Source organism: Octodon degus, unplaced genomic scaffold (genome assembly GCF_000260255.1).
Source record: "Octodon degus isolate 3935 unplaced genomic scaffold, OctDeg1.0 scaffold00015, whole genome shotgun sequence".
NCBI lineage: Eukaryota > Metazoa > Chordata > Mammalia > Rodentia > Octodontidae > Octodon > Octodon degus.
This window is the reverse complement of record NW_004524591.1, coordinates 12,461,758-12,473,698: the sequence shown is the minus strand read 5'-3', so window position 1 is coordinate 12,473,698 and position 11,941 is coordinate 12,461,758. Positions and strand designations below refer to the sequence as shown.

The following is an 11,941-nucleotide window of genomic DNA, read 5'->3' as shown; positions in this document are numbered from 1 at the left end:
TAATTATCACATGGGTTATCTTTATTGAGAAACCAAGAAAAAGAAAAAAAGAAAAGAAAATGGACACACCTTGAGAGCATGATGTTAAGTGAAATAAATTAGACACACATGCTTAATTATCACATGGGTTATCTTTATTGAGAAACCCAGAAAAGAAATAAAGAGAAAAATAAATGTGGATAATAGGAAATAAGGAAATAGCTCTTTTGCAATGGGAAGGGGACCAGGAGATGGAGCAGAAGGGGAAGAAAAGAATTCAGATGCGTGATGTGCATATACCAACACTTCACAAGGAATAGTCACTGTGTACTATATATGTTCTCATAAAAATAAAATCTGAGAAACAAGATAACACAAGAAGAATAAACTTTTGAGGAAAAAACCTTACTAATATAGAGATGTAAAAGAAAATGTTTTAACCACAAAACAAAATTAGAATGCTACAAGCACAATTAATAGAAAAAAACCTCTAGTGATTAATAATTATATCATAAATGAATATTTGAATATAAAGATAAGAAGAGAATGTTAAGAAAACACATTAGAAATTAGAATAGAGAGAAAATGAGGGTAGGTGAGTAAAATAAATGATTAGGGAATCAGTCTAGGATGTACAGTATTTAAATAATAGCATTCAAAATCAGGTGTGGTGGTGCATACCTGTATTCTCAGCATCAGGGAGATTGAGACAGGTGGATCACTAAGAGTCCAAGCTACGTAGAGGGACCTTGTATCAACAAAACCAACAATAAATAAATAATAGCATTCAAAAGAGGCCAGGGAGAAAGCCAAAGGAAGTAAATAACTAAGCAAAGTAGTTCAAACATACTATCTTTGTTTGAAAGACAAATGTCCATCAAAATCCAAGAACTTAGACCTCACCCGTGACAGAATTGTAAAATTTCAGGACACTAGAGACAGGGAGAAGATCTTAAAGACTTAAAGACAAAAGCAAGTCACATAGAAAAGGGCTTCAAGGTCTGCCAACATTTTGGCCCTCGCTTTTCAAGGTCAGTGAAGAATGAGGACATAGGAGAACCCCTACTGTAACATCATGTGACAGTTGTGCCCCAAATTTTCTGATCAAGGAGATTATGGAGCCACAGAGGAATGTGATCAATGATGTATAGTGTGCCTGGGGAGAGTCACATGGAGAGAAAACTTTCTTTCAGGCTTTCACAGAGAGCAACTTGGTCAAGCATTGGCCATGACTCATCCACATGGCTGACACTGACAAAGGATCTACAAAGTGCAGTACAGGGTTACAGGATAAATCCTGAGGGGACTTGACTGACCTTATCAGATACAGAAGTTACGTTTCTTGTTATATAGGTCTTGCTTTATCTTGGTCTTAACCATCCAGCAGAAAAGTATAAAAATGAGGTATATAAAGTAAAGCCATATTAATATGCTGAGCTATAAAAGGCTCTAGTCAACAACTTCTGTGGATAACCCACTATTATTGTGGACTACTGGACTGTGTTGGATTGTTTTGCTGAATTCAAGCACTTACAATATTTAGATGCCAATAGAATACCCATCTCTGGCAGGACTGAACTGGATAGGGGGATACAGAGGAAGGACCATTTTGTATTTGTATATACCGAATAGTTAGGATACATGTATGGCTGCTTTCACTTTGTTCAGTGAGAGGAAGGATTTGTAGTAGTAGTGTTTGGACGGGATGTCCTGGCTGCTACTTGTGCTGTGGATGACCGCTGAGAAGATAACAATGTGCAATGTATTAATTATTGAAAATGTCCTATTAATCAGCTTGGAAAGTGTCTCATTGATATTTGTTTCTCAATAAAATAGAAAAATTAAAAAAAAATGTAAAAAAGGCAGGTCGGCAGAGTGTATGAAAAAAACAAACTGCACAGGAAATACTCAAAGAATCAACATTTGGTATCTCATTATTTTATTTTATTTTTTATTAATTAAGTTTATTGGTACCTTTTAGGAAGACATAAAGATCACATTCATCAGAAGAAAAAAAAAAAAAAAAAGAAAGAAAAGGTCAATTTCCAGAAGACTCCAGACTTCTTATAGCAGCTCTGGAGGCTCCGATGGGTTTATGCACACAGTGTGAGGTAGCATAAGCAAGGCAGCTTGAAAAAGTTCTAAAGTTTCCCTGTGTACAAACCATTTTTAGGAAGCTTTTCTGGAATAAGCACCATTGAAATAATGGGGGAAAAAAGAACCAGTGAGAAAATGGTTACAGGAACTAGAAGAAATGGGGAGGAATCTCCAAGCCATTGCATAGGTAAGTTCTAAGGTAGCAACTCTGCATCAGGCCTCAAGGGCCCAAGGGGAGGTTAGGACACCCCAGGTTAGTACAGGGCAGGAGGGTGTGAGGGAGACTTTCTCAAAGCAGTGAGATGACAAGAATATCTGATCTGTTTGAATGTCTTGAGAGGAAATTCAGATGGTTGGCAGAAAATCAAGGGTTTGGATTACTGATAGGGGAAAACACAAAGTTATGTAGAAAAGTAATCATGGTTTACCTTATGACTCAGCTCTGAATAGACCTTGGTTTTAGTGTACACTAAACACTGATACAGGAAAAATATCACTGTATGAACTATATTGGAACATAAAAAAAAGAATGGCAAATGTGTTTTTACATATTGTGGGGGTGGAATAAAAAAATAAATTAGAGAATGAAGGATATCTAGTACTGAAAAACAAGAAGTAGTAATGTAAGGATGCTATAAATATAGAGATAAATCATTCTAAAAAATTAATTTAAAATATTGAAAGTTGATACCTCCCAAAATTGATTTCTGTTCTCTTTAATAAACCCTATAGAAATATTTAACTCCTTCAACTATGTGTGTGTTCAACTCTTATTTTTTTGAAGTGTACCACCTCTGATGTGTTGACTTTGGCATGTTTAAGAAGACCTTTTGGGAAGTGCTGTAAAAGAGATCCAGACGTGACTAGGTGAAACCCCTTTAGAGTTTCTTTTAAGTGCAGAGTCTGATGAGCTCATGATGTTTGGTAATGAGACTATTTCCAAAGAAGCTGATTTTCCATATGCTATGGCTTGAATGTTGTCCCCCCTTCCCATACCCAATGGATCATGTGTTGGGGGGCTTAGTCCTTAGCATGTTGATGGGAGGTGGTAGATCTTTAAGAGGTGGTGCTTGCAGGGGAGAACTTTAGGCCTTTCACTGGAACTGTGCCCTCAGGAAGGATTGTGTGACCCCAGTTTCTTTCTGGATTTGTGTTCTGTGATACAATTTCTTCTAACCACAAGTGCGCCTGTCATGGTGTGATAAACCTGCAGGGCCTTTGTGAGCAGAGCTGATGCCAGGGCCACGTTCTCCAACCTCCCAAACTATGAGCCAAGTATCCTTTTTAAAAAGCAAAGTTAGCTTGCTTCAAGTACTTCCTGATAGTAATTCAAATGAACACAGCATGGAACTGAGAGAAAGCTCCATAAGTGGAAATACTGGTTTAGACTGTCTCTAAAATTGGTTTTAGTTTTATAGTAGGAACATAAAAAATAAATTCAAAGCTTTTTTATCAGCCCCTTTCCCAGCATAACTAGATTATTATTATTATTGAAAAACTACTTATTTCTCATGTTCACGTACATTATTTTTGATATCTTCTTTTCCTTTTCATCTTATGATTTCAGAGAGAGAGAGAGAGAGAGAGAGAGAGAGAGAGAGAGAGAGAGAGAGAGTAGGGTCAAAACAGAATAGAAATATTATAGTTCTGACCTGACCATAGGTTATCTCCATGCTATAAAGTCTATCAATTAAGAGCAGAGTCAACCAGCATGGGTGTAGATTCAATGCTGATACTTCGTAGCTATGTGATTTTTGAATGAGTGATACAACTTCGCTGTCTTCAGTTTCCCTGTCTATACATAAAGAGGCAGCAACATCAGCATCTTCCTTATGGGGTGGTGAGGATTAAATGTTGCGATATATCACTAGCACTTAAACCCGAGACTGAAACAGTTTTAGCTACTTTTTTTCCTCCATAATTTTATTGAGAAACAAATAGCAATGAGACAGTTTCAAACCAAATTGGTAGGACAGTTTCAATAATTAACACATTGCATACATTCTTCCTAGTGGTTATTTGCTGTACAAGATGCAGACATAATATCCTATTTACAAACACTATTAGAACAAATTAAAAAAAAAAAAGAACAAATCCCTCTATTCATTAAGAGGATGTAACTATATATCTATCCTAACCATTTTTGAATACACAGATACAAAATGGGCATTCATCTGTATCCCCTTTTTTGTTTAGTTCTGTCATTTGAATATTATAGGTATGTAAACTCAGCAAAATATTCTAAAAGAGTCCAGTAGCCCATAATAGTATTGGGTCTTCCGCTTGACTGGCAGTGTCAGAAATTGTTGACCTGAGTCCCCTACAGCTCAACATGACACCATGGCTTTACTTGTTATACTTCGTTTTTATACTTTTCTGCTGGATAGTTAAGACCAAGATAAAGCCAGACCTATGCAATAAGAGTAGTTTTAGCTATTAATGTTTGCTAGAATTTTCTTTTAATGTAGCTCAAGAAACCCATTCCTACTTTTGACAGTTTGTTTCAATTAGCTAGTGAAGCAATCAGTCAAACAACATTTATTATGTTCCTACTCCGTGCTACGTATTTGGAAGGAGAGGAGTGAGAGCAGTTCCTTTTTTGGATCCTGTTGATTCATTGAGTTAGTAAACAACTAAAATACTTGATGCTTGTTTTATTTTTCTGTTTTGGAAATATATATACACACATATATTCATTCAACTATTTTATCAAAGGCATACATGTACATTGTTGAAAAGTTTAATTTTTTATGTTATTATTTCATTAATTTTATTGAGAAACAAATTGCAATGAGACAGTTTCAAGTCTCATACACTGTTCTCTTACCTTACCCTCCCACAATAATACAAGTTTCTAAGTTGGTATTAAATCAACTTCTCTGATCACATGATGTGCCTATGCAAATAAAATTATCCAGTTGGACTCTGATTGTTTCTTTTCTTTTCTTTCTTTTTTTTTTTTTTTTAACCTAAAATTATTGACTTCTAGGGCTGGTCAAGTAGCTCAGCAGATTAAAGCATCTGTAAGTGGGCGCTGGGGCCAGGGATTTGATCCCCAGGCCTGCCACGCCAGCCCTGCCCCCAGGGCATGCTGAGATGGTGATTGAGACTGGGTGTGGTGGCACGTGCCTGTAATCCCAGCTCTTGGGAGGCTGTAAACAGATGGATCCAATCTAGTAGTGAGACCCTAAACACCCTGTAGACCCTTCCCTAAAAATACAAAAAAACACACAAAAAAATTATGGACTTCTCCCTCTGTTTTTGTCTTTCTTTGTACTTAGCAATAGACTTACCTTTCAACAGATACAAACTCAACCAACATTAGATAGTTTATTATTCTCCTTGTCATTTCCGGTAGAGCCTGCCCTCCATACCACTTTGTCCCTTAATCCCCTTAGGTTAAGCACTCTTCAGGCAATTACAGAGCTGATCACTTGACTCTTCCCTTTGCCATCAATCTTGGACTTCCCTGTTTTTCTCCCAAGTTGGATTTCTCATCTCTTCCTCCTTTTGGTTTACCCTGTTGTTTTGATAGAGAGCGTTCTCCAGTAGCTAACCAGGTCTTCTCTTTATCACCAGTGTTAGAATTTCACAATGATATTCTTGGGCAAGGGTGTTTTTTCATCTTTTGTTTTACGCCTTCAGGGGCTCTTTTAGGAACTCTGCATAGTCATATTTTACTTTTGAGAAATTTGTTTGAATTATTTTATAAATATTTTCTACCCCTTTATTATCTATTTTCTTTGAAACTTGTCAGATTTTGGGACTCCTGGATTTGCCCTCTAATTTCTTTATTTTTTTCTTTTCTGCTTATCCCTATGTTATTTTATTCTGCTTTATAGACTCTATTAACTGTATTTTTCTGATCCTTCTTTGAATTGTCATTGTCATTGATGTGTTTATGAATTTCTAATTCTTTTTCTTTCTTTCACTTTTTTTTTCCGCTAATCTGAATGTTCTTTATCCTAGTTGCCTGTTCTTAAGGGTATACCATTTTGTCTTATTTGCTTAAGAGTATTCATAATACTTTTAGTCACTGTGCATTTTGTTTCCTCCAAATTGGTTTTGTCTCTTTGTTTTGATCTGTAATTTCCTTGATCTAGGCTTTCCTCAGATATCTGGTAATGCTTGAATATGTTCAGAATTAGAGTAGAGGATGGAATGGCTGGTCAGAAACTCTGAGTTTTCAGCCTTGTTGATTTTGCCTTTCATTGTAGGTGACCTAGGAAAACTCTGACTCAATCTTTTTTAAAAAGTTTTATTTTTAATCAGTACACAGTCATGTTACATAATGATGATATTCACTGGGAGGAGTTGGCACACGTACACAGCACATCTTAATTCTTTTTACTCCCCTTCCTTTTGGACTAGTCGGGTCCTCCAGGAAGAAACTGACCTTTCACCAAGATTTCAAGTAAGCTGTTAGTGTTTTGATAGCCAAATGAGAAAGCAGGCTGGGGAAGGAGAACAGGGGTCCACTGTGGTGATCAAATGCCTTGGTTTGTAGTATTATCCTCAAACAGCCCACTGTGCCAGTTGATGTCCAGTCCAGGAAGCGTTCCCTCAAAAAATGGGCCCTGAAACTTTATATGAGATAGACCAGAAAAGCAGAGAGGGAAGCAAAGCCTATTTATATTCATTAAATCCCTTTTACCCATATCTTCTTGGGTTTGTTTCCATTTCAGAGATACCTGGAACTATCAATCCCAAGTCTTCTAAAGGCTCTGTACTGTAAAATTTGTTGTTTTTGTTTTAACCTACCATTCAATGATGTGCTAAATTACATCCGTCCTAATCACATTCAGGTTGTACTTTATGTTGGGATTATCTCCACCCCTTTTTAATTCTCTCTACATATTGGCCCTCCTGGATTAATGTTCAAAATTCTTTGTCTTTTCAATTTGTTTTTCTTGTATACACTTGGAAGATTTATTCAACTTTATAATTTATTGAGCATTTTTTTTTTAAATTTTTTTATTTTTTTATTTTGGTAGAACCGGGGATTGAACCCAGGACCTTGCGCTTGCCAGGCAAGTGCTTATTCCACTGAGCCATCTCCCCGGCCCTATTGAGCATTTTTAATTTCTGCTATCACACTTAGAATATCCAACAGTATATATATATATATATATATATATATATATATATATATTTGTATTTGTATTTTAGGGAAGGGTCTACAGGGTGTTCAGGGTCTCACTACTAGATTGGACTCATAGTGATTTGCCTGTTTACTGCCTCCCAAGAGCTGGGATTACAGGCATGGGCCACCACACCCAGTCTCTCACTATATAATTTAAACTGGCATTGAACTCACTATGGTGCTCAGGCTGGCCTCAAACTTATAGATATCTTTTTGTCTCAGCTTCCTGAATGCTGGTATTACAGGTGTTCACCACCACACCCAGCCCGCGAGTTCTCATCTAAAAAACATAGATGCCTCTCAACTAACAGTGAAGCTATCTCCCCCACTAACCTCGTGGTGAACTGTAAGTCAGGAATATATCTGGTGCTCATAACTTGCCAACCATCATGACGTAGCAACCCAGTGTCTACAGAGCACTGGACGTCCCTGATGGAGGGGCAGACTGGGTGCTGCCGCTCACTGCAGTGGCCCAGCAGCACGAGAGAACATCAGGCTGCACATCGCCATCCCCGGAGAAGATGCACATTTAAAAGTAAAATATGGCTTCTCCCGTATGCCTATTGCTTTTGCACCACCCTAGGGTCAAGAAATTTTAATTCAAGGCACTAGAATTTGGGGCTCAGCTGTAGTGTTAATATTAATATTATTATGAGATAATAACTGTAGTGTTAAAATTAATATTAGCTTAAGTATTTTTGTGTTATTAATTTACTTACTCTGTATTTCTCTTTTTCATTTTTTTCTGGTTTATTTATTTCAAAGAGATGGCTATTCTCAAATATGTTGGCCACTTATTTTTAAGGAAAGTCACTGAAGTGCTGATTAAAGTTTTAGGTCAGAGACTTCTCAGCCGGTGGGCTTCCCTGAAGGATGACCTGGAAAGGCTCTCATGCGTCCCATTAGAGGAAGTACATTAATTAATTCATTAATTTTGTGGCACTGGATTGTGAACCCTGGGAGTTCACCCTTGAGTTCCATCCCCAACCCTTTTTTATTTTATGTTTACTTTTCATTTCAAGACAGTGTCTGGCTAAGTTGCTAAATCGCCAGGCTGGGCTCAAACTTCCAATCCTCCCGCCTCAGCTTCTGAGAGTGCTGGGATTACAGGAGTGAGTCACCATGTCTGGATTTGGAAGAACTTTAAATGTCAATATTTGCAGAGAGTTGGAGCTGGCTTCTTCCGGGATATTCACTCTCCTAGGGGGAAGATGTAGTTTTTTGTCTCGTAGACATAGACCTGACATCCAAGTACACTGAAGCTGAACCTTGGGAGGGTGCCCACATGGACAATGCTGATGACCAAGCATGTGTGTGTGCTCTTGTGCTGTCTGAATCCCTCATTTAACCCTGAGTCCTGGACATGTTTTGCTCTGCCAACTCCCTTCCCAAGTGCAGACTTCCTTGGCTACTTAGCATAATTTAAAAATGTTTTTGTAACGTTAATTTTACAAATAAATTTCAATAGGTTTGGGGGCAATCAACACAAATCTCGAACTCTGCAAGTTAGAAACCCCACCTTTATATTTATTCACACTCTGGCCAAATCATGCTTCTCCCTGAACTTGTGTGGTTGTTTAAAACGAAACCTCACTCCCTTGCATCTTGCTAATCAAGCAAAGCATCCTAGGACTTTGCTTCTGCTGCTCAATATAAAAGTGAGGTGCCCTGGTGCTGCCTTCCAAGCAGTTGGGTGAGGCTGCCTTCTAGAATGTGATCTGCACCCCAACTTCTGCAGGATAGCAAAGGACAGGCTAACAGAGCCTGACCCCAGATGCAGGGACACGCAGTGTGTGTGCTAGGGGGGTGGGAGCACCAGGGTGTGCTGGGACTGAGCTGATGTGCACGTGGAACTCACACACAGCATACTTACGCTCAGCTGGGGCTCCGCGCACCACTCAGGCACTTCTGCAGAGCTAGCTGCTTTGCTCTGCTTTGCTTCGCGGATTGCCAGTTGTCCCCTCCCTGTGGAGTGGGGTCTTTTGAAGAAACCTGGATGGTGCAGCCTGTCCTTCATCAAGACTTGCCTGCACTCCTGCTGCAACAAGAGCTCATTCCTTAATTAGGACTGAGTGGGGCTGGGTGTAGCTCATAGAGCACTTGCTAGGCCCTGGGTTGACCCCTAGCTCTGTACATATGCATATGCACAAAAAAGGGGGGCAAACCTGCCAGTTGATTCTGGGCAAAAGCTATTGCTATTATATATGTGTGGAAGTAGGATTTTATTAAGATGCTTAAGACTTAAAAATCTAAAAGAGTAAGTGTGTTCTAGCCTGACATTTCAGAACTTGATGGTTACTGGATAGTCATTCTTATCACTAAGCAAGTGACACTAGTCAAGGCAATCACTTTTTGGTGTATCCTAAAGTTACACCATCATTCTGATTTAATTTTTTATTTTTGGCAGAACCGAGGATTGAACTAAGCCCTTACACTTGCCAGAGAAGTGCTTATTCCACAGAGCCATCTCCCTGGCCCCTACACCATCATTCTGAAAGTAATAAAAACTACTTTTTAAAACTGCCCTATAGAGGCTGGCCAAATAGGTCAGCAGATTAAAGTGCCTGCTTAGGTAGACACAGGGGCTGGAGTTCCATGCCCTGGCCTGCCGTGCCGGCCCCACCCCAGGTACACGCTGAGATGGCAATCGAGACTGGGTGTGGTGGCGCATGCCTATAATCCCAGCACTTGGAAGGCTGTAAACAGGCGGATTACTACAAATCCGATCTACGCAGTGAGACCCTGAACACCCTGTCCTCAATACAAAAAACTGCTCTATAAAGTACATCAAAATAAAAAGGGGATTTTCATGAATTCCTCCTGTTAGTTCAAAATAAGCTGTATTTTCCAGCAGGTTCTAAGTTTTAAAAAATGGGTATTTTAATGGAGTATGATTTGTGTGCTTCATTTTCTCATCCGTAGTGCAAAACTCAGGTGGCTGAATATGAGGCCTGAGCTGTGGGGTGGGGTGGCAGTCTTCATTTACTCTGCAGGAAGGAAAAAAAAGTCAACTTGTCCTGGCCTTGCATGTATTAGAAACATCTGCTCAGAGGACGGTTTTTCAAGTGGGAGTAGAATACCCCTCGAGCCGCATAAGTAGCGCAGATAGAACGTGGAATTTTTATAACAGTTCCTAGGAACCTGGTGTACTTTCAGCCTCATGGTTTCTATAATCATGTTGGGCATTATTATTAATTTTGTAAACGTGGCCTCTTAAACTTTGTGGTAATTTTTACATATTTGTATTGTGGTTTAGAGTTCAGGTGATTATAAAACCCCTAGTTGTGGTGTTGCCAAAAGCAACCATTTTGACATGATACTTACTTGTTTGTCTTCTGGACATAAGAATAAAATTTATTCCCAGTAGCACAATCTCAAGTTTATAGTCCTTAGAAATTTTACCTTCTAACTAAAAGGTAAAAGTAACATCAAAATCCCAATTAGTATATAATTTTTTTTCGGAAGAAACGAACTTGTAATTTTGATTGTTGTGAAAACAATATTTCCTTTATAAAAGTATCAATGGGATGTGAGGTGCAAAAAGTTGAGGCTTGCTTCCAAGTGAGAAAAGTGAGTTGGGATTCAGGACCAATTTAGAGCAGAAAGCTCAGCTGTCAAAAGTTTTGTTGGAGAGGAGAAAATAGAGTAGCAGGGATCCCGCAGCATTTGGAATGTTGCTCTGATTTGTTCTTTTTCCTTCCTTCCTTCCTTCCTTCCTTCCTTCCTTCCTTCCTTCCTTCCTTCCTTCCTTCCTTCCTTTCTTCCTTCCTTCCTTTCTTTCTTTTTTTTTTTTAACATAAATTAATCCATTTATTATAGGCTAGGGATGTCTCACATAGTAAGAGCTTCTGCTGGTCTTTCAATTCCTTCAGGCTTCTGATGGCTGACTTGACTGTGACCGCAGAAGTGGTTATTGTAGGCCCAGGCACCATCACAGTTTTCGTGCAGGAACCACAGTGCCAGAGCCCCATCGCCCGCCTCTTCATCTTGGTCTTGCCACAGAAGGAGCAGGGGTACTTGGCGTGCTGGCTGATATCAATCTTCTCCACCATTTTCGGGTGTGAGGCACCACAGTGAGTCCCGTATTTACCAACAATGCCAATCTCCTTGGTGAGTTTAGCCATGTTGACGTGAGGAGGCCCAAATCCAGAGTGATTTGTTCTTTTTGTAACCATTTCACCTTTTATCACCGGAAACTTTAAGCACCCACAAAAGTAAGGAGACTCACACAATGACTACTACTGTAAACATTTTAAAGGTTAATTCATTTTATTAGTGTATGCTTGTAGTACACAATGTTTATGTGGGGACTTGGTACAGGTACATAATTCATTCTAATTAATTTTCCATCCCTTTCCCTTCCCTCCTACAACCTCCTCCGTTTCATCTCTGGATCCCCATCTTCTTTGAGAAAGACCTGGCTCCCTACTTCCTATTATGTATCTTTAATTTAATGCTCTCAAGCCAAGATGGGTTGAAACAAATTTGCAAGTGTAAGAAGTCCTTGCCAATGGGGTGAAACTTGAAAACCACAGCCAGCTCTGTTTCCTCCCTGCTCAGGTCTCCCCTTCTCCAGTGAATACCAGCACAGTAAACTGCCTCTTAAAAAGCCACTTGCTTGGACTCCCACTGAAAGAACTAAAGGCCAGCTCCACTGGCCTAATTAGGTGCAAACTGAATTAATTGCCATGGATACAGGAGGAAAGGTAGGTATAAAGAAGC

At 39.1% G+C, this 11,941-nt stretch overlaps 1 pseudogene; it reads right to left on the bottom strand.

Annotated features, from left to right (window-relative positions):
- Nucleotides 1-11,343, bottom strand: part of LOC101586846 — a 16,030-nt pseudogene extending 4,687 nt beyond the window's left edge.
- Nucleotides 11,344-11,941: the final 598 nt, after the last annotated feature.